General features: G+C 44.7%; 1 long non-coding RNA gene across 1 annotated transcript in view; it reads left to right on the top strand.

Annotated features, from left to right (window-relative positions):
* Positions 1 to 19,369, top strand: part of LOC138358972 (uncharacterized) — a 52,213-nt gene extending 32,844 nt beyond the window's left edge. Inside the window, exon 3 of the long non-coding RNA XR_011225673.1 lies at positions 19,161 to 19,369. This is a non-coding gene — a long non-coding RNA (uncharacterized lncRNA). The remainder of the gene's footprint in view (positions 1 to 19,160) is intronic.
* Positions 19,370 to 22,500: the final 3,131 nt, after the last annotated feature.

Genomic DNA, 22,500 nt, shown 5'->3' with positions numbered 1-22,500 from the left:
ATATATATATATATATATGCGAACAAGCCTGAATGGTCCCCAGGACTATTGCAACTTCCTTATGTCCGGTCGTGATGGTCAAGTGGATTAAGGCATCCTGTACATACCAGTTGCGTTGCTCCTGGCAGTATGGGTTCGAGTCACTTCTGGGGTGTGAGTTTTCAGTTATATATATATATATATATATATATATATATATATATATATATATATATATATATATATATATATATATATATATATATATATATATATATATATATATATATATATATATATATATATAACTGATATATATATATGCGAACAAGCCTGAATGGTCCCCAGGACAATATGCAACTGAAAACTCACACCCCAGAAGTGACTCGAACCCATACTCCCAGGAGCAACGCAACTGGTATGTACAAGACGCCTTAATCCACTTGACCATCACGACCGGACAAAATGAGGTGATAGCTGAGGCTATTTGAACCACCCCACCGCCGGCACTCGGATAGTAATCTTGGGCATAGCATTTTACCAAATCACCTCATTCTTTGGGGCACACGTGAGGAACACAAATGCGAACAAGCCTGAATGGTCCCCAGGACAATATGCAACTGAAAACTCACACCCCAGAATTGACTCGAACCCATACTCCCAGGAGCAACGCAACTGGTATGTACAAGACGCCTTAATCCACTTGACCATCACGACCGGACAAAATAAGGTGATAGCCGAGGCTATTTGAACCACCCCACCGCCGGCACTCGGATAGTAATCTTGGGCATAGCATTTTACCAAATCACCTCATTCTTTGGGGCACACGTGAGGAACACAAATGCGAACAAGCCTGAATGGTCCCCAGGACAATATGCAACTGAAAACTCACACCCCAGAAGTGACTCGAACCCAGTGATTTGGTAAAATGCTATGCCCAAGATTACTATCCGAGTGCCGGCAGTGGGGTGGTTCAAATAGCCTCGGCTATCACCTCATTTTGTCCGGTCGTGATGGTCAAGTTGATTATGGCGTCTTGTACATACCAGTTGCGTTGCTCCTGGTAGTATGGGTTCGAGTCACTTCTATATATATATAGAAGTGACCCCAACAATATATATATATATATATATATATATATATATATATATATATATATATATATATATATATATATATATATATATATATATATATATATATATATATATATATATATATATATATATATAAGAATAAGAGTAAGATAAGTGTAAACCCCAACAATATATATATATATATATATATATATATATTGTTGGGGTTTACACTTATCTTACTCTTATTCTTACTCTGGGTGAGCAACAGATATGTTCAAGGTCACTCACCGTAGCCCTGCGGGTCTTCACTCTATCCTCACGGCGCCACTGCACGCCAGGAGAGTATCCCAGTCAATCCCAACCGGCCTCGGATTGAGAAGGAGTGGGAACACAACTCGTTCACTTAACTGTTATGTGCCCGCCCCAACAATAGGGCTTTACTATTAACCACAAGGTCGCCAACTGGTGTTTTCGGTGTCCAGTAACACGTCAGTGGACTGGTTGAATTGTGGTATCCTTGGCAAGGTCACACTCAATAGATCAGGATATCAGACAGGTACTTACTTGTATCACTCTTTGCTTTCCAGTATAATATAGCCACAAGATAAATGGAGGGGATGATATAAACACAAAAGTATTTTGTATTTTACTTAAAATTCATAAAAGATGTCACAAGGTCATATCAATAAATAAATCAGCTGATCCAGGCAGGAGTCGGTCGTTCCCACGTATATTACGCACTCGCTACGGTGGCAACACTCCCCCTCTCGTCAATGTCACAATCAGCTGGGCGCCCCCCTTCCGCGCGAAAGTTTATTGTTTGTTTCTCTAGCGGCACGCGCGCTGTTTCTTTAAGTTCTCAAAGATCACCAGGAGTTCGCACACTCGATATTTGCAACAATAGCACGCATTACTTCGCTACACTGTACTTGGGCTCAAACAATCGTTTCTATAATAAATGCGACAATAATTCACTGTAATAATATTTCACACTGCCCTTCATTCAATGGTAACTTATGGAGTATTTAACACTGGAGTTCTTAGTATTTCCTTTCGTGGGCGATAACACAATAAATCACTGCACTCACAAATGACTATTCAATGCACGAACATAGACATATATAATATGGATAAATCAGACATCAATAAATGGAAAATAAATAGTTACTGGGCACATAGCCTAACTTCCAAATACTGGCATAATATTATATATAATTTCTCACTATATGTTCACGTTAAAGTCTCATGCAAGATATACAAAACACAGTAAATTCATCACTTAATCCGGGTGCCTGTACACACCAATAATAATATTTATAAGTATCGTGAGTACTCTTGATAGTACTATTCTGCACACTGGTGCCTTACTGTGACATAGGTGAGACTTGCTCACGACATACAGAATCCTCAGGCTAGATAATATAGCTGAATAATATAGCTGACTAAAGGGGAATTGGGAGGGAAACTAGAACCACCTACTTCCACCTATCCTCCGATGAGAGTTGAGTTGTAGCTCCTGGTCCTGGCTCCTGCCTCGTGTTAGGGAACGCCCCCACACACACGTTGTCGTGTCCTCCAGGAACCCACTCGCTGTCCCACCGTTAGCGCGTCGTCTCCGTGCCTTCTTCCCAGCAGGTCCGTGCTCCTCCTCGACTTCTTGTAGGGTTGGAGTCGGTCTCCTGGCCGTCGACTTCTCCCAGCTACGGCTGCCCGCCTACTTCTCGGCTGCAGTCGTCTGGATTCCCAACTAGTCCTCTTCTTCCTCTGCTACCCAGTGGCTCTGGTCAGCCACTATGCCGTCACGAATGGGTGAACTGCCTCAGACGTCGCCTATGTCACTGCACAGACTTCACTTCTTCTTGCACAGTACCTGTCCTGGAGCACTTGTTGCTCAATAACCGTCGATTCCCTCTCTGGTTCAACACATGAACTAAGGAAGACCTCACAGAGTACTGGCAGACTTCAGGTGACGCGTAAAATCCACGGGAGCGGGAAACAACTGTCAAACTGACAGGACCAATCGTCGCACGTCCAACCTCCTTGACGTGTCGTGTCTGACTGATGGCGCCAACGCGGCGCGCTGCCCGGACCCCCCTTCCTTCGTGATGTCACATTCGCCACGGGAGGTTTTCATTGGCTCCCGGTGCCACATTGCTGTCAGTGACCAATCCGGTGTCACTGACGTCACACAATTTTGGCGGGGAAACAGGAGAGCCAGCGCCATCTTGGCTTTCTAAAGGGCCTAAACCACAGGCCAAAATATTATTGTTTCACAAATTTCTCGGCTCTCCGAGCACACTCCACTCTCCCACATATATCAAATTGATGCCTGCGACGTAGAGAACGCTTGGGTAAAGTGGACATGACTCTTACTGCAGGCGTGGGAGAAATATAAGGGGGGGGGAACACCATCACAATATATATATATATATATATATATATATATATATATATATATATATATATATATATATATATATATATATATATATATATATATATAAATATATATATATATATATATATTTATATATATATATATATATATATATATTTATATATATATATATATATATAACTGAGAACTCACACCCCAGAAGTGACTCGAACCCATACTGCCTGGAGCACTCTGCTGGCGTACAGGATCACTTAACCGCTCGACCAACTCGACCAAAACGACTGGACAAAAGAGGATGGTAGCCGAGGCTATTTCATTCCCTCCGCCGGCACTCGGTTGGTAATCTTGGGCATGGTATTTTATCAAATTACCTCATTCTTTGGGGCACACGTGAGGAACAAAAATGCAAACAAGCCTGAATGGTCCCCATGAACTCATGGGGAAGTGGGTACTCCCATGAACTACTCACTTCAAGACTCCGCACCAATATAGAAGCATCAAGAAATATGGGCCAATAGGCCCTCTCCAGTTACTTCCATTCATCCCTTTAACTTACAAAATATTATACCCATTGTTTCGTATTGTGTCTTGTGTTGAAAGTATGTTTTCACCACATCCAAAACTGTTGTAACATATCACCTCACCCAAATGCAGGCATATAAAATGAAAGTCGTTTAAATTATAGCACAGTAGAACTCTGTTTAGTGTTTGCAGGCTATAGTTGTGTGTGTGTGTAAACTAAAGTCTTTGAAAATGTAATAAGTTATTACGAAACGCGTTCATGTGTCGCGTCAGACTAGAAATAAAAATGAATTTTGGAGAATTGATTTTTCAATTACCATCGACAGTGAAAAGAACCATAAGAAATATTGAGAAAATTCGTGTTAGAATTATTAATCTTACCTTTTCGGTCATATTTAATAATATATGTTTACAAGAAAGACTGGTACCAAAATATACTAATATATAATAAGTTAAACACACACACACACACACACACACATATATATATATATATATATATATATATATATATATATATATATATATATATATATATATATATATATATATATATATGTGTGTGTGTGTGTGTGTGTGTGTGTGTGTGTGTTTAACTTATTATTAAATCACATGAATACCAGATTCATAGCAACACCTAGACACAAGCAATAAACAAACATTACTTAACTTCAATAGCACATCCAGGCTTCAACAACACCAGCCTGCAATTGACGCAGATTCACTCCGACTCACAGCATGAGCTCCCATGAACACACTGTCGTTACTCGCCACGTAAAAAATAACTCACAAACCACACTTCCACACTTAGATATAAACTACCATGCACTTATAATCATAAGTATATAAAACATAAGATATTCTGGAACAGCTACTCATGTAATTATACTTCTTACTCTGAAAATAAGAATAATTCAATGACATGAACATAAGCCGTTTGGGGTGAGTGGATTCTATGGGACCTTGTGGCTGAGTGGACAGCGCTTTTGAGTCGTAGTCCTAAGGGCTCTGTTACGATCCCTGGCAGAGGCAAAAACAAATGAGCAGAGCTTCTTTCACCCTGCTGCATCTATTCACCTCGCAGTAAAAAGGTACCAGAGAGTTGGACAGCTGTTACAGGGTGCGTCCTGGGAATGTGTGTGTGTGTGTGTACTTACGTTAGAGAAAAATCTATGTAGTAGACATAATAGAGGAAAATCAAATTGGCTAGTAAGGCGGGGTCCAAGAGATAATAGCTGGAGTTTGCAGATACAAAATAGTAAATACAGCTGGTACCACTGACGCACCGCGCAAACTGAACTGAACAAATACCTGACCAGCACAGGACCACATGTACCCCCACTCCACTAAGCAACTTCCATACAATACAATTCAGAAATTTAATGCAATAGCATAACTGCTATACAAGCAAATAGAATGAGAATAATATAACATAGTACTATGAAATGAAGCCATAAATATGTACAACTGCAATACATAATTAATTGAAGGTGAAGATATGTATAAATATGCAAAATTTGAATAGTTATGAAGCAGGTAAATACCTGGGTCATACCAGGCTCCACCAGAGAACACATGAGTTCTGCGGACAATCACTCTCACCACAGATATCCTCACCAACAACACTGAAATAATTGAGTGATAAACCAGAAAACTAAGATAAGATATTGGCGATCCACTGCATATCAAACAATGTCACCCAATTATCAGCAGTCAGCTTATATTTAGGTCCATTTTCCACCCTCAAAACTAAAGCACACTATCCAACTCTCATTGCCCCAGACATCGACGATTGGGCAATTTTTATTTATTTCTTTATTTATTTCTTACATTCTTGAGTTCATTCTTGTTACATTCATAGTTCTTACATTCTTCAACAACCACTAGCACATATAGCATTTTGGGTAGGTCCTTAATCCTCATTTTCCCAAGAATACGACCAGCCAAATTCTTTAACCTAACCAGTTTCAACCAGATACCCATTCACTGCTGGGTGAACAGGGGCTACAGTTAAGGATTGGCACCCGGCCAATCCTCCGCGGCCAGAATACGAACCCAGTACAAAGTGCTTGGAAAGCGCAGAGCGAGTGTTTTACCACAGCATCACAGAGACTGAGTACAGGGACTGCGAAGTGCTTTACTTTATCTCGTCCTTCCGTTTAACATGTCCTCTTGTGCCAGCTTACTTGCATTCACTTCCGGGTGGATACAAGTAGAAAGACATAAGAAATATAGAAATGTAGAAAAGAATCGTCTTAGAATCACTGCTAATTCTTTTCTACTGTGAGAACTTGGACAGTAACAGAATGCTTGTGTGTGGGTCTGTACTTCAACACATTAGATTTCAAATGAAAAAACACCATTGATAATAAAGCTTTATTTTGAGGGTATTTTTTATCAATATTGGGTGAACTGTGTGTATGAAATACAGCTCTTTTATACATAACCTTTCCTATTTTAAAGGACCAAAAAAAATGAGACAATTGGCTTCTCAAACGTTTCTTTGCTAGTTGTGCATCGTTGCATCGTTTCTTTATACACAGGAGAGGCAACAGACGGTCTAGGGGGTGATTCTAGGGGTGCTATTTGCATTTTGACGAGGAACAAAGAAAGTTCAGTGTCATTAATGCCGGCCAAATGATGATTAATAATCGGAATAAATCAACTGTAAACATTTCCTAAGCATTAGGTGTCACACCTACTGTTTGGTAAAATGTTAAGTAAGAAGATTGCTGTAGTAGAAGGGGGGGGGCTGACAGTTGAGTGGACAGTGCTTCGGATTCGTAGTACTGAGGTTCTGGGTTCGATTCCTGGAGGAGGCGGAAACAAATGGGCAGAGTTTCTTTCACCCTTATGCCCCTGTTCTCCTAGCAGTAAATAGGTACCAGAGAGTTAGACAGCTGCTACGGGCGGCTTCCTGGGGGTGTGTAACAAACAGGAGGCCGGGTCGAGGACCGGGCCACGGAGACGCTAAGCCCCGAAATCAACTCAATATAATCTCAATAACCTCAATAAATTATTAATGGCTTTCAGTGGATTACAACTGTGGAATAGTTCAAGAACACTCAAGGATGGAAACATAGATGCTCTGAAGACCACCATCATGATAAAACAATACCAGCATACCATCAAAGGGTTTATTACAAGAAGCAAATCACTTATAAGCATCAGGAACAACGTGCTCAGGTTACAGTTTACTACAAAACTGGAGCTCTTGAGCACCCACTACCCTGCAGAGTTCTTGAACACCCACTACCCTGCAGAGTTCTTGAACACCCACTACCCTGTAGAGCTCCTGAACACCCACTACCCTGCAGAGCTCTTGAGCACCCACTACCCTGCAGAGTTCTTGAACACCCACTACCCTGCAGAGTTCTTGAACACCCACTACCCTGCAGAGCTCCTGAACATCCACTACCCTGCAGAGTTCTGGAACACCCACTACCCTGCAGAGCTCCTGAACACCCACTACCCTGCAGAGTTCTTGAACACCCACTACCCTGCAGAGCTCCTGAACATCCACTACCCTGCAGAGTTCTGGAACACCCACTACCCTGCAGAGCTCCTGAACACCCACTACCCTGCAGAGCTCTGGAACACCCACTACCCTGCAGAGTTCTGGAACACCCACTACCCTGCAGAGCTCCTGAACACCCACTACCCTGCAGAGTTCTGGAACACCCACTACCCTGCAGAGTTCTGGAACACCCACTACCCTGCAGAGCTCCTGAACACCCACTACCCTGCAGAGCTCTGGAACACCCACTACCCTGCAGAGTTCTGGAACACCCACTACCCTGCAGAGTTCTGGAACACCCACTACCCTGCAGAGTTCTGGAACACCCACTACCCTGCAGAGTTCTGGAACACCCACTACCCTGCAGAGCTCCTGAACACCCACTACCCTGCAGAGCTCCTGAACACCCACTACCCTGCAGAGTTCTGGAACACCCACTACCCTGCAGAGCTCTGGAACACCCACTACCCTGCAGAGTTCTGGAACACCCACTACCCTGCAGAGTTCTGGAACACCCACTACCCTGCAGAGTTCTTCAACACTTGGAACATGGACTAAAAAGACCAAAATTAAGCTGTAACAGAATCAAATTAAAAAGAAAGTGCGGATAAAGAAAGAAACGAATTTAAATTTTTTCAATGCATTCATTTATCTGTGGAATATTATGGAAGTGGGGTATCAGTGTGGGGTATCCAGGGGTACCATTGTGCCTGGCACACCAGAGGACCCTTCACAGCATACCAGTGGGGCCAGGCACACCAGAGGACCCTTCACAGCATACCAGTGGGGCCAGGCACACCTGTGGATCATTCACAGCACACCAGTGTGGCCAGGCACACCAGAGGATCCTTCACAGCATACCAGTGGGGCCTGGCACACCTGTGGATCATTCACAGCACACCAGTGGGGCCTGGCACACCTGTGGATCATTCACAGCACACCAGTGGGGCCCGGCACACCAGTGGACCCTTCACAGCACACCAGTGGGGCCAGGCACACCTGTGGACCCTTCACAGCACACCAGTGGACCCTTCACAGCACACCAGTGGGGCCCGGCACACCTGTGGATCCTTTACAGCACACCTGTGGACCCTTCACAGCACACCTGTGGATCATTCACAGCACACCAGTGGGGCCCGGCACACCTGTGGACCCTTCACAGCACACCAGTGGGGCCAGGCACACCTGTGGACCCTTCACAGCACACCAGTGGGGTCCGGCACACCTGTGGACCCTTCACAGCACACCAGTGGGGTCCGGCACACCTGTGGACCCTTCACAGCACACCAGTGGGGTCCGGCACACCTGTGGACCCTTCACAGCACACCTGTGGACCCTTCACAGCACACCAGTGGACCCTTCACAGCACACCAGTGGGGTCCGGCACACCTGTGGACCCTTCACAGCACACCAGAGGACCCTTCACAGCATACCAGTGGGGCCTGGCACACCTATGGATCCTTCACAGCACACCAGTGGGGCCCGGCACACCTATGGATCCTTCACAGCACACCTGTGGGGCCTGGCACACCTAAGGATCCTTCACAGCACACCAGTGGGGCCCGGCACACCTGTGGACATGTAATGACGCTTGACCTCTTGGTATGGTCAAGTATTATAATATATATAGAGGCAGTCTTGCCTACTACAAATTTCAAGGGTAAATAAATGAACTGCTTACTCAGCAAAGCAATATACTTTAAGTATGGGGTAACAAAGAAACATACAAACATATAAATGAAATGCAGGCAGCCAGAAATATTGTTGCACCAGAATGAAATATCACAATATAATTATATATATAAGCACTGATCACCATTTTAAAACTTAAATGAATTGATGGGTAAGCAAATAATGGTCTAACCAGGCAATTAGCTATATTACTAAATAATATACAGGTACGAAACACTTATCTCATAACATGTACACCCCCACCCAGCCTCACCCACGCAACTAGCGTGTAAGAGCATGCACGGCATGGTGTCGACAGGTTACCAACTACGAACCACATGAAATCTTTAGATATTCTGCTGTTTGAGAGTAATACTTAAGAACATAATTATAACTATACTAATATGCATATAACACTGCTAAGGTATAATTAAAGAAATATGTACATACAAAAACTGAAAAAATTACTGGGATGAATCAGTGATGTTTGGTTGATACACTGCATTCATTATTGGAACATCCCAAATATGGTCTTTCCCCCATGAGTCGCCATGGTTTTCCCCTACATGAACTAATATGCAATAGCATTAGCAAAATATTTCATACAGACACACTATAGCATGCTACATTTAATTCAAACCTAAATACTGGAAAACTAATGAATATAATGGTTAATTATAAATAACTGAGGAAAGAAATAATGAACATACATGTTTATCATGATAAATGTTAGATTAAAATATATGGCTTCAAGAAATCCCTCCTCGTCCTTAAAGAAAAATGAAATTAACTGAAGGTTGATTTCAGTTTTTGACTGCAGGTGTGTACAATACTGAGAACTCATAATCCAATCATAATTATTGACACTGAACTTCCTAAGGAAAACATTACACTGAACCAATTTATAGAAGATATATGACAATTGAAATACAATCAAAAATACATTAGCAATACTCATGCACAATATGTAAAAAAATCACTAATATAATAATATATAGCAAGGTACATCTTCTTGCAAGAAAAAACAAATTGAATCTTAACTTCTGTAATAAGTTCATTAACTCCAATGGAATGAAATAACTAAATATGGAAATAATCCAAAGTTCATTAGTTGACATTACACTCTTCATGTAAGAACAATTCACTGTAGCAACTATACAATATACATTTTCTTCATTACATTCTGAAACACCGTCTCCCAACTTAAGTGTAACTATAACTGTTCACTTGGATTCTAAACACCTTTATCTCTCCTGGGCACTATCTCATTTTGTTCACCTAAATACCTGAGGTAAATTCTCACTCTCTGCTCATCACAACATTTGTTCTTATTATACTCACCACACTTTGCAAGATTCACATACGACTTGAGTACAATACATACATCCGAAATAAATGGCAGTCTGGACAACAAAATCTAATATAATAGGTTTCCACTTAACTGGTTTCTTTCTCAACCTGGTAGTAATCCAATAAAACCACAGTTCACTTTATTAATAAGGAACAAGTTACAATACTCCAGCACATCAAGGTAAAGTACTTACAACTTAAAATGCACTACCTTTTGTAAACAGATAGTACAGATCCAACCAATTTCATTCTGGAGCACTTCAACAGTTAGATATAAGTTACCTGGACTTAGATGTAGTGAACTCTGACAACTACAACTCGGTTGAGGATACCATGTACATTTCCTGAGCTGGAACATCCTGGGTTGTAAGAGTTGATGGGTTTTCGACTGATTTCTACTCCTTTTCTGTAGAGTTAATTCACTGAGATGAATCGGCATAGATGAGGGGTGGTTGAGGGAATTCTCCTTGTGAATGGGGCTGATCTGGTATAAACCCCTCAGGAACCTTTGGTCTCCAACACTCTGGATCTTCTGTGAAACAAACAACCTTGGCAAAATGTCACTAAAAGTACAAGGTAATTATCAAAAGAAGGCACCAAACCGGGAAGGCTATGTAGCACCATCAAAGTGCGAAATAATCAGAGGGCGCTAAATATCACCAATACGAGAACAAACACGCATAAGGCGAACGATTTCAAAAGTATCCGATTCACCTAGAATTCTATCGAGGGACAAGTGACTGCGAGGGACGGTCGGAAAGCAAGACACACGCTTGTCCTGGAAGTCAGGACATTCAACAAGGATATGCACAACTGTAAGAGGGACAACGCAATTCGGACAATAAAGAGCAGGGCGGCGCTCCATTAAGTGACCGTTGGTTAAGCGAGTATGGCCAACCCGCAGCCGTGCCAAAGCAGTTTCCCACCGCCGGTTACGGTGGTAGGAGGAAGGCCACAGGTACACACTACGTTTGAGAGTACGAAGCTTGTTGCCAACCACAGAGGACCAACAACCCTGCCAACGAGCAAGAATGGAAGAATAAATAACAGGATAAAAGTCAGAATAAGGAATACCTTTACGGGATATGGGACAAGGACGGATAGCTTCCTTAGCGGTAGCATCTGCACGCTCATTGAAAGAAATACCAACATAGCTGGGAACCCAGCAAAACTCTACTGATTTAAATTTACTAGAAATAAGAAACAGCCAATGTTGAATCTCGATGACCACCGGATGGACAGGATTAAAAGACCCTAGAGCCATGAGGGCACTACGAGTCAACTACAACCACAAAGGAGGAATGATAATGAGAGAGCAAGAGACGGAGAGCATAGAAAATAGCATAAAGTTCAGCTTTAAAGAAGCTAACCTCCGAAGGGAGGCGACACATATAAGTACGGTCAGGAAAAACAACAGAGTAGCCCACACCGTCCACAGACTTAGACCCATCGGTGAAGATGGAAATAGAGTGGGAGTGTGAAGAAAAGTGCTCAAGGAAGAGGCTTTTCAGAATTGTAGGAGGGATAAAGGCTTTAGTAATACAAGTCAAGGACGTACAAAACTTGGCAAGGGGGGACTCCACGGAGGCAAGGAAGGAACAATATGAGGAGAAACATTAGAAATATGAACAGAAAGAGAATTCTGTAAGCGAGATAACCGGACAGAAAGAGGGAGACGATGAAGAGGAACAGGTGCTACTGGAGGAGGAAAAGTCAAAGCAAGTCAGAGGCGAGAGGAAGGATGGTGTAAAGACCGCGCAAGATAGCGAAGACAGTAGCGATCACAGCGGTCCTGAAGAGAGAAAGCCAGTGTCAACATACAAACTGAGGGCTGGAGTCGAACGAAAGGCACCAGAGCTGAGACGCAACCCAGTATGGTGCAAAGCATCAAGACGGCAAAGAGTAGAAGGAGAAGCAGAAGAATATGCAGGGCAACCTTAATTGAGTTTAGACAGGACGAGAGAGGAGTGCAAATAGAGGAGTGTGCGCCTATCTGCTCCCCAAGAAGTATGGGACAAAACCTTAAGAAGGTTAAGGGCCTTACAACATTCAACACGGAGGTAAGAGATATGGGCTGACCAAGACAAACGAGTGTCAAAGACTAACCCCAAAAGCTGTGCGGAATCCCTGTACACAATGGGATGACCATAAAGCGACAAAGAGGGACGAAGAACGACATGCTTCCGAGTAAAAGTCATAGTACAAGTCTTAGACGCAGAGAACTTGAAGCCATGATCGGTGGCCCAAGACGACACGGCATCAATCGCAAGTTGAAGCCGCCGTTGAAGGAGAGGCGAATCACCACCCCGACAGCAAAGGGTAAGATCATCAACATAGAGAGCGGAGAAGACGCCAGAAGGAAGAGAGGAAAGAAGACCGTTGAGGGCAACTAGAAAAAGAGCTCAGAACACTACCCTGGGGCACACCTTCATACTGCCGAAAAGGGGCAGAGAGAGTGGTACCAAGCCGCACACGAAAGGAACGACAAGAGAGGCAGCTCTGGAGGAAGAGAGGGAGGTTCCCACGAAGGCCAAAGAATGAAGTTGAGACAGAATATGATACCGCAAGGTAGTGTCGTAAGCCTTTTCCAGGTCAAAAAGGACGGCAACAACAGAGGTCTTCGCAGCAAAAGCAGTACGAATATAGACCTCCAAGTTCACCGGGACATCCGTTGTGCTGCGGCACTTGCGGAAACCAAATTGAGAAGGGGAGAGGTGGTGATAGTGTTCTAAGAACCACATCAAACGAACGATAACCATACGTTCAAAGAGCTTGCAGACACAACTCATGAGAGCAATAGGGCGGAAGTCCTTGGGGGATGACCCGAGAGACCCTGATTTCTGAACAGGGAGGACAACAGCATCGAGCCAGTCTTCAGGAACTGAAGACGACTCCCAGACTCGATTGTACAGATTCAGTAAATACTGAGACGTGCACGGAGGGAGATGGCGAAGCATTTCATAATGAATGCCATCAGAGCCGGCTGCTGTAGAACCGCAAAGGGCTAGGGCAGACTGAAGCTCAGAGAGAGAGAGAAGGGATCATAATAGGAAAGGTGAAGATAAGTACAGAAATTTAAAGGATGAGATTCAAGAATAGGCTTACGAAGAAGGAAGGATTGGGGAAGATGAGAACCAGAACTAACAGAGGAAAAATGGGAACCCAGTTCGGTCGCGACCTGCAACGAGTCTGCCACAATAGCACCAGGGAGGCGAAAGACCGGTGAGACATTGGGAACGAACTTACCCACAATCTTGCGGATACGCTTCCAGACCAGTGGGAGAGGAGTTTCGGATGTAATGGTGGAGACATAAGACTCCCAGCAAGCACGTTTAGCCGCACGGATGGTCCTACGAACCACCGCACTCACCTTCCGAAACAAAAGAAAAGACTCAACCATCTGCCGGTGGCGATGTCTCTTCCAGGCTGCACGCTTACAGCGGACAGCCCGAGCACAGTCCACATTCCACCAGGGAACGCACTTCCCCATTCCCCAAGAAGAAGAGCGAGGAATAGAGTGGAGGGCAGCATTAAAGATAGTGTCATGAAAAGAAGGAGGGCGCGAGGGAGAGGCAGAACGGAAAGGTCGGAAATAGTAGCACGGAGAGTAAACAGGCGCCAGTCAGCCTTGGCAAACCGCCACCTAGGGAAGGAGAGAGGAGGGCGAAAAGAGAAAAAAGTAACAAGGATAGGAAAATGGTCACTGCCATGGAGATCATCAAGGACCCGCCACCCAAAATCCAAGGAAAGGGATGACGAGCACAGAGAAAGATCGAGACAAGAAAGAGAGCGAGTCCGAGAGTCCAAATGAGTGGGCTCACCAGAATTAAGAAGGGACAGGGAAGAAGAGAGGATGAAAGGTTCAAGGAGGCGACACCGGGTGTTTGTCAGCACATCACCCCAAAGGGCATGACGACAATTGAAATCACCCAGCAGGAGCACAGGCTCAGGCAAGAAGTCTAGGAGATGTTTAAGATCGGGAAGAGAAAGTGGGACAGTGGGGGGGGGGAATAAATGGAACAAACCGTGTACCATCTACGCACAAAGACACGGGCGGCAGAACAGTGGAGAGGCGAGGAAAAAAGTAAGGGGACAAAGGGAACAAATCGGAGTAAATCAAGAGAGCAGAAGAATTATGGATCCCAGCTGTTGCTGGGGGGGGGGGAGAGAGAAAAGAATAGCCACGGAAGCGACCAGGACGAGCACCAAGCATCGGCTCCTGGAGACAGATACAAAGGGGCGAAAACTGTGAAATAAGTTGGAAGTCAAGGAAATTGGCGTAAAATCCACGGATGTTCCATTGAAGAAAAGACCTCAGCAAAGAGAGAGCGGAGAACAACAGAGAGCAAAGAAGAAACAAAGGTGAAGAAGGAATACAGCACACTAAAAAAGCACAGGGTCAGGATCAGGGTCAGCGAAGTCAGGGTTAGGGGGCATGGGCCAACTGAGTAAAGAAGGAAGGAAAGAAGCAGGAGGAGAGACCAGAGGTGAACGAACAGGGTCTGGAGGAGGAGAAGGAAGGGGAGGAGGAGGGGCAGAAAGAGGGGAGCGCATCTCAGCAAGGGCAGTAACTGAGATGGAACCGGGGGCTAAAGAAACCCCCACGGTAGGAACTTGGGGCTCCACCACCGAAGCGGGAGGGGGAGGAGCGATAGAATCAGAGATAGGGGGTGAAGAAGAAAGCGAAGCCTTCTTACCGACCGGAGAGGAGGAAGGAGAGGAGCCAGGTTTCCGCTTCTGACTCAAAGATACAGGCGTCCCAGCAGCAATGTACTGGGCAACAGACTCCAGCGTCTCGATAGGAGAGGAAGAGCGAGATTGAACAACACGACCATCAGGAGAGCGATGGACATCTTTCCGCACAGTCAGGCGGCGTGGAGAGCCAAGAGACAGAGGAGAATGACGGGAAGGAGGACCAGAGGGAGAGGAAAAAGAAGGCACAGGAGACGTGACAGACTGAGTAGAAAGAAGGGGAGCCCTAGACAGAGCACCAGGAGGTGGACCCTTCGGGACAGAACGGAGGGAAACAGGGGAGGTGTTGGTGGGCATGTCCGGATCTAAGGCTCGGAAACGGTTGTGAGACTGAGGAAGGCGGGAAGGACGAGGAGAGGAAGAACACACCACGCGAGCATAGGAGACACCAGCAAAAGAGGGGAGACGAACTTGGCGCCGAGCCCCAGGAAAAGACAAACGGTCCCGGTGTTTCAAGTTGAGGACAGCCGCCTCAAGTTTGTAACGAATACACGCACGGGAGAAGGTAGGGTGGGCCTCACCGAAATTGAGGCAGCGGGCCTGGGGAGAAGTGCATTCCAACTTAGAGTGACCCTCGTTTCCACATAGGTGACAGAGAGAGACAGGACTAGAGCATTTGAGGGCATCATGTCCAAACCTCCAGCACCTACTGCAGAGCCGAGGAGATGGAATATACTGCTGAACGAAGCATCTGGCATCAGCAAGAATGACAGAAGGCGGACGGGTCCTACCATCAAAGGTAACCTTCACAACCCGAAGCAGGCAGATGGCGATGACCACGAGGGGGACGAGTAAATGTATCCACCTGGAGGACAGAATGACCCTGGGCCTCTAGAATATGCTTGATATCCTGGTGGCAGTCTTTGAGATCCCTAACACCGGTCGCAACATGGTGCAGAAGGAGAACAGTGCCAACACTGGCATTCAACCGAGCGTTCTTCAAGATCCGAACAGGGGTCTCGCCAAGGCAGGATAAGGCGGCCAAGCGAGTGGCCGCATCCTGAGAAGGAGCAGCAACGACACGAGTACCAAGACGTGTGGGGTTGAAGGTGACAGAGGCATCCACGGAATCGACAAGATGCCTATGAAGGGAAAAATCGTCAGGAGGAGTTGAATCCAAAGGTTGGAGGTCAAAGTACTTAATCCACGTAGCAGGACCAAACAAAGTATGGAACGAATTAGGATGGGAAGGGAGCATACGAGAGTGGCTGTGGCGGGGACGGCGATGAGAACCCTTAGAGAGAGACGGGTCAAAAGGTGCAGTAGTCACAAGAAGAGATGGAGCCGTGCAAGGGAAGGAGACGGTCACCATAGCAGGCTTGGGGCACGACCCAACCACAGATGAGGGAGGGGAGCAGGGAGGAAGAGTCCGGTCTGGGCCTAAACCGGGTCCTGTAGCGGAGGCTACAGATCCCGGCCTTCCAGGACGGTCCGGCTCAGGGGCCTGGTCGCCCACCCCATGAACCTGGGTAAGAGAAGTCAAGTCGTCATCCATGCAGCAAACCAATATATAAGGGATGGGACCTGGAACCAAGGGATACCACCTACCAGGGCAGCCAGGGAGGCCGAGCGCGGGCCAGTACAGGAAGTGTGCATCGTCACCAGTGGTGCTCCCCCTTTTTAACAGAGGAGTCCTATTACTTCGTTCATTCTCCCACACTGGTCCTAAGACCCCAGTCCCCCTATCGCCCCAGCCTGGACACCCAACCATCCACTCAGGGCGGCCTCTCACAGGCGATCCCTCCAGCGGGTGGTCCAATGGCTCACAAGGCCCCTACATGGTGCGTACACTATCCAAAGAGGGGGCAGGAGAGGGGGCACAGGCAACCCACACCGGTCCCAGGGAGGTGTACGTGAGCCCCTCACCACGGCAAGGAAGCACCACGGAGGGGACTAAAAGTACAAGAAACAGGGTTAGACCACTCCGACACATCCGAAATCACAGACCTCACCGGGAGCTTCTCATCTCGAAATCACAGGCTTCACAGGGAGGCTATTGTTTACATTCAATGTCCGCCCAGGCTCTGTCCTCTCCTAGTGTCCGAGAAATATGGTTCAATTTTCTCTCTTTTCTTAACAATGGGATGAAGCCTTTAATTTTATGGTAGATTTGTTTTAAGTAAATCACAGAGAATACTTTTCAATCAAGTTTGATCACTAGACTGTTGTTTTAAGAATACTTGTTGAACTTAAATTAATGTTTTGATGACGTGACAGATGTCCCGTTCTGTATAATCCTTTATGACTAACTAATGTAAATTAAAAACATCTTATTGCGTTTAGTAATGATAATATGTTAGTTTCGGATTTCCGACATCAGGTATGCATTTCTTGTGTGGATGGTTAGGTGTATATCTTATGTGTGTCTGTTTATTAAAGTTTTATTTCTTTAACTGTAGTGAACTTACATGGAATAAATCATGCACTTATGGTTTTGGTTTGTTTATGCATAATTGACAAAGTTTTGATGTAGATATCGGAAATTTCGACACTTTATCTACTAACCCCTGATATACCAAGTTAAAACGGTTATGTCAGGTACATACTAATATCACTAACTTCTCAAACCGAACGGATTTGATAGTATGTTGACCAGACCACATACTAGGAAGTGAAGGGACGGCGACGTTTCGGTCCGTTCTGGACCATTCTCAAGTCGATTGTCAGATCTGATAGCGTTCATGAGAAAATGGGATGTTGCCACGTATGCAAAATACACTATACGAATAATCTCTCTCTTGTAGTAACATAAAACTTTCAGTGTGCAGACTAAATGAGATAAAAGAGTACTTAAATTAATAATAGTTACTTCAACTAAATAATCAGTAAATCAAGCGTCGCTCTTCCTACATAGAAAATGACGAGTTTTGAACTAAGCTGAGTTAGCATTCCCAGCTGGGGAGGGATGTGACGCCATTAGGCAGAAAGCACACGACCTGTGTGCTTGGCAGAGAAGACACCTCTACGTTTTATCTCTTAATTGCTTACAATAGGCACATTTCCCAAGTTCTTATTACAGGAAAGAAACCATTCCACCTAACCAACGAACTCATCGTAACATGGAAGCGGTATTTCCGAGCAATTGTTGTAGTTTATGTTAGTGGCCATTATCATGATCTCTGTAGCGTTGCCAGGTTATGACGCATGCGCTCTGGGTAAGCCTAATTATTAATGCAGACTCATCTTATTTGAATATCCGCTGTGTAAAGGTAGCAGTTTACTACTGATACATTATTTGGTAGGTGCCGTTCAGAAGAAGAATTAATATCGAGTCAGCCTGTTGCACCATGCGGTTTCCCAAGTTGCCATTAAGACTCCACCAACTGTGGTTCATCATCTGTGACCGAAGGAAACCACTGTCTATTATCAGGCGATTTCGACTCTAGAGCTAAGCACTAGATAAATTATTTAACCTTAGAACTAACATAAAAACTGTAGTCTTGTTAACCCCCAACTTTTGGAAGGATAACCCCAGCAGGACTAATCAATATAATACAGTCCATATACGTCATACAGTCCACTTCAATTAATTAATTTTAAAGCAGATTTCTACAGGTAATTTAACAGTATTCAAACTCCTACTGGGCAAAATTCCCCACAGTAGATGTTAAAATGTACTTCATATACTTATCCGTATTTTTATTTCATTTAATAATATGTAGTGTCACTAAATTGCATTAGGATATAGGGAATAATATTTAGTAAAATTATATAATTATTATCTTTCCACTCTAAATGTAAGTAAAGATTTCCATTTATATTTGGAATATGCACTTTCCACTCCATTCCATTTTGCCAAACGACTTGGCAAAGTTCAGAGGATGAGAATGTTTTGTTCGGTCGAATATTATCAGTGTTCGGAGTGAATAATTTCCTGAACTTCTCTCAACAGATTCTTAGGCTGCTGCGGCCTACACTTGCTGTACATATTGAGGATATCCTACAACAATTGATCGTTCCTAAGATCAGAGAGTCCTTCGAGGATTGGCCTAAATTTAACTTACAGTTACGAGAAATGAAATCATGTGCTCAGGAACCGCAACTCCTGGGTGTGAAGGTTCACGACAGGACTTCGTCAGGAGACATCGTCCTCGATCTTAAATATGGGTGAGTAATTGAGGTTTGAATTTTAAATGTTAAGATTATGAGGGTCACGCTATCATATTTATATGTGCTCTGTCAGTCTCTTTCCTACTAATTCTAAAGAGGTGAATGTCTGTCTGTCTGCCAGAAGTTGGAGGTCAGATGTTTTTGGCTTATATCACTTTGTGCATTTACTGTTGGTGGTATTGAGCGTGTCATAAGGGGGTCAGAGTTAGCCAACATGCTCCCTTTGCAGGGAGGTTGGCCTCAATACCCCTTCACAAAATCCAGTGGATATGAAATATAGGGTTTAGTTCGCAGGGCGTAGTCCACAGGGTGTAGTCCACAGGGTTTACAGTTCATTGATCTATTAATACATTGAGATACTAACATGCGAATCGAACGTTCGACTGACGATTTGTATTCTGAGCAAAAACTTTTGGTTACAGTGAAGATAAAAAGTGGGGTAGTTGCTTACAGTGCTTACTTATCAGTGACTACAAGGAAGTGAGGGCTAACTATTTGAGCCCCGCCAACTATCCTTGTTGTTGAAGAGAGCTGGGAATATGGGAAATGAATATATGGGAAGCCAATGGGGGAACGTGTAGGTGGAGAATGGTATGAAATGAATATGTTTACAAAAATTAAGAGTATGTTAAGAAAATGGTTAGAGTGCTGGAACAAGATGGGTAAGGTGTGTGACGAGTGTGATAAAGAGGGAATCTGAGTGGGGAGGCTAGGACGGTGTACGTGGGGGAGATAGGAAGTATGCCTGTGTTACCACCCGTGATTCCTAATTCACTTTGCCAGGAAGCCTGAGGTCAAATTGGATTCTTTATATTCATGCGGGGATTAGTCACTCAAGTATTCTGATAGTGATAGACCCTAACTTAGGGATTTTGCATTGGTTGTTCCTAATTAAATAGATATTAGAACATTAATTGATAAGATTGGATTATGTAAGAGGGATATTTAATTAACAACAATATTTACATTGAAGATTTCTTATATCATGGGTATGCTTTTGTTTCTGTCTCCCTTGCCAGACATAAGAAGAATCTTGTTGCTCACAGAGCAGGCAGACTCTGTGATTGTTGATTATTAAATATAATATAGAGCTAGTTGGTAGCTATTCCTAGAACTGTTAAACTAACAAGTAAAGAAATGTCTGGGAAGACTTGAAATGATTGTTGCTGTACGATCAGTTGAGTATCGGCCGGCAGCAACCATCAGAGCTGCCAGAGAGCTGGGCCAGTCATCTAGGCTGTGCTGCTGGACTAGGCAGTCACGAGACTTTGTGGGCCGTTGTCTTACCCTTTCTCCTTCTCCTCTCTTCTCTCTCCTTATTATGTATTATATGTACTATCCAGTTAAGTATCTTATTATAGTATTACCGTGCCATTAGCTAAGTTTTGAGTGTATGTATTTGTGTTCACTAAGTCTGTGACCCTAAGTGTACTCTAGGGTGGCTCGAGAGACCACGTGAGCAAAGGTTTACAGTGTTACTTATGTGTGTTCTAGTGTGCCTTTAGAAAAGTAGTCTTTACCCTAGTTTGCTTTTGTAAGCCTTGTATCCTGCCTATGTGGATTCAAGGAGTTTAATGTTAGGTAGAGTGGTAAAGTACTTATTGTATTTTGTATATGGGGGGAGAGGTTATTACAGGGTTTAATAAATAAGTAATAAGGTTTAGGAGTATCCTCTCATCCTGTTTGGAGTAGAGTAGGTGATTAACCTTACGACTGCAGACTTTCATTTAAGAGTAGTATTAGTTGCTGGAAAGTGTTTCCTGGGGGCCGGGCCGTACCTAACTCTCACTATTTTAGGAACTTCTTGACCTTAGCTACTGGCCCTCACAGAGCAACCATTTGCCCCCACTTAACAGCCTGTAAGAGGAGAAAAGGTTATCTTGAGATGATTTCAGGGCTTAGCTTCCCCGCGGCCCGGTCCTCGACCAAGACTATTTTTGTTACTCCCCCTCCCAGGAAGCAGCTGTCTAACTCACAGGAACCTATTTACTGCTAGGTAACAAGGGAATCAGGGTTAAAGAAACATTTTGCCCATTTGTCTCCGCCTACACCGGGATCGAACCCGGAACCTCAGGACTACGAATCCGAAGGCGAATTCCACTCAACTGTCAGGCATCACTGTGTCTCCCTGACATGGGGAGGATGTTGGAGAGGAAGACATCGGATGGTGGACAACAGGGAAGGTGATGTGTACCCAGCACACACGTTGGGAGTGTGTGGAGGACGTTGGAGAGAGTGATAAGGGAAGACACGAAGGAGGGTGGAAGTCGGGAGACACCCTTGGAGGGTGTGTGTGTGTGTGTAGAGACACCTAGGAAGGTGTGTGTGTGTGTAGAGACACCTAGGAAGGTGTGTGTGTGTGTAGAGACACCTAGGAGGTGTGTGTGTGTGTAGAGACACCTAGGAAGGTGTGTGTGTGTGTAGAGACACCTAGGAGGGTGTGTGTGTGTGTAGAGACACCTAGGAAGGTGTGTGTGTGTGTAGAGACACCTAGGAGGTGTGTGTGTGTGTGTAGAGACACCTAGGAAGGTGTGTGTGTGTGTAGAGACACCTAGGAAGGTGTGTGTGTGTGTAGAGACACCTAGGAAGGTGTGGTGTGTGTGTAGAGACACCTAGGAAGGTGTGTGTGTGTGTAGAGACACCTAGGAAGGGTGTGTGTGTGTGGAGGAGACACCTAGGAGGGTGTGTGTGTGGTTGGGAGAGACACCTAGGAGGGTGTGTGTGTGTGTAGAGGACACCTAGGAGAGGTGTGTGTGTGTGTGTAGAGACACTAGGAAGGTGTGTGTGTGTGGGGAGACACCTAGGAGGGTGTGTGTGTGTGTGTAGAGACACCTAGGAAGGTGTGTGTGTGTGTAGAGACACTAGGAGGTGTGTGTGTGTGTGTAGAGACACCTAGGAAGGTGTGTGGTGTGGTAGAGACACCTAGGAGGGTGTGTTGTGTTGGTAGAGACCTAGGAAGTGTGTGTGTGTGTGAGAGAACACCTAGGAAGGGTGTGTGGGTGTGTAGAGACACTAGGAAGGTGTGTGTGTGTGTAGAGACACTCTAGGAAGGTGTGTGTGTGGAGACACCTAGGAGGGTGTGTGTGTGGAGACACCTAGGAGGGTGTGTGTGTGGAGACACC

The sequence above is a fragment of the Procambarus clarkii genome, chromosome 88, assembly GCF_040958095.1.
Source record: "Procambarus clarkii isolate CNS0578487 chromosome 88, FALCON_Pclarkii_2.0, whole genome shotgun sequence".
Lineage (NCBI taxonomy): Eukaryota > Metazoa > Arthropoda > Malacostraca > Decapoda > Cambaridae > Procambarus > Procambarus clarkii.
The sequence above is the reverse complement of the archived record's forward strand: the minus strand, read 5'-3'. Positions and strand labels throughout refer to the sequence as shown.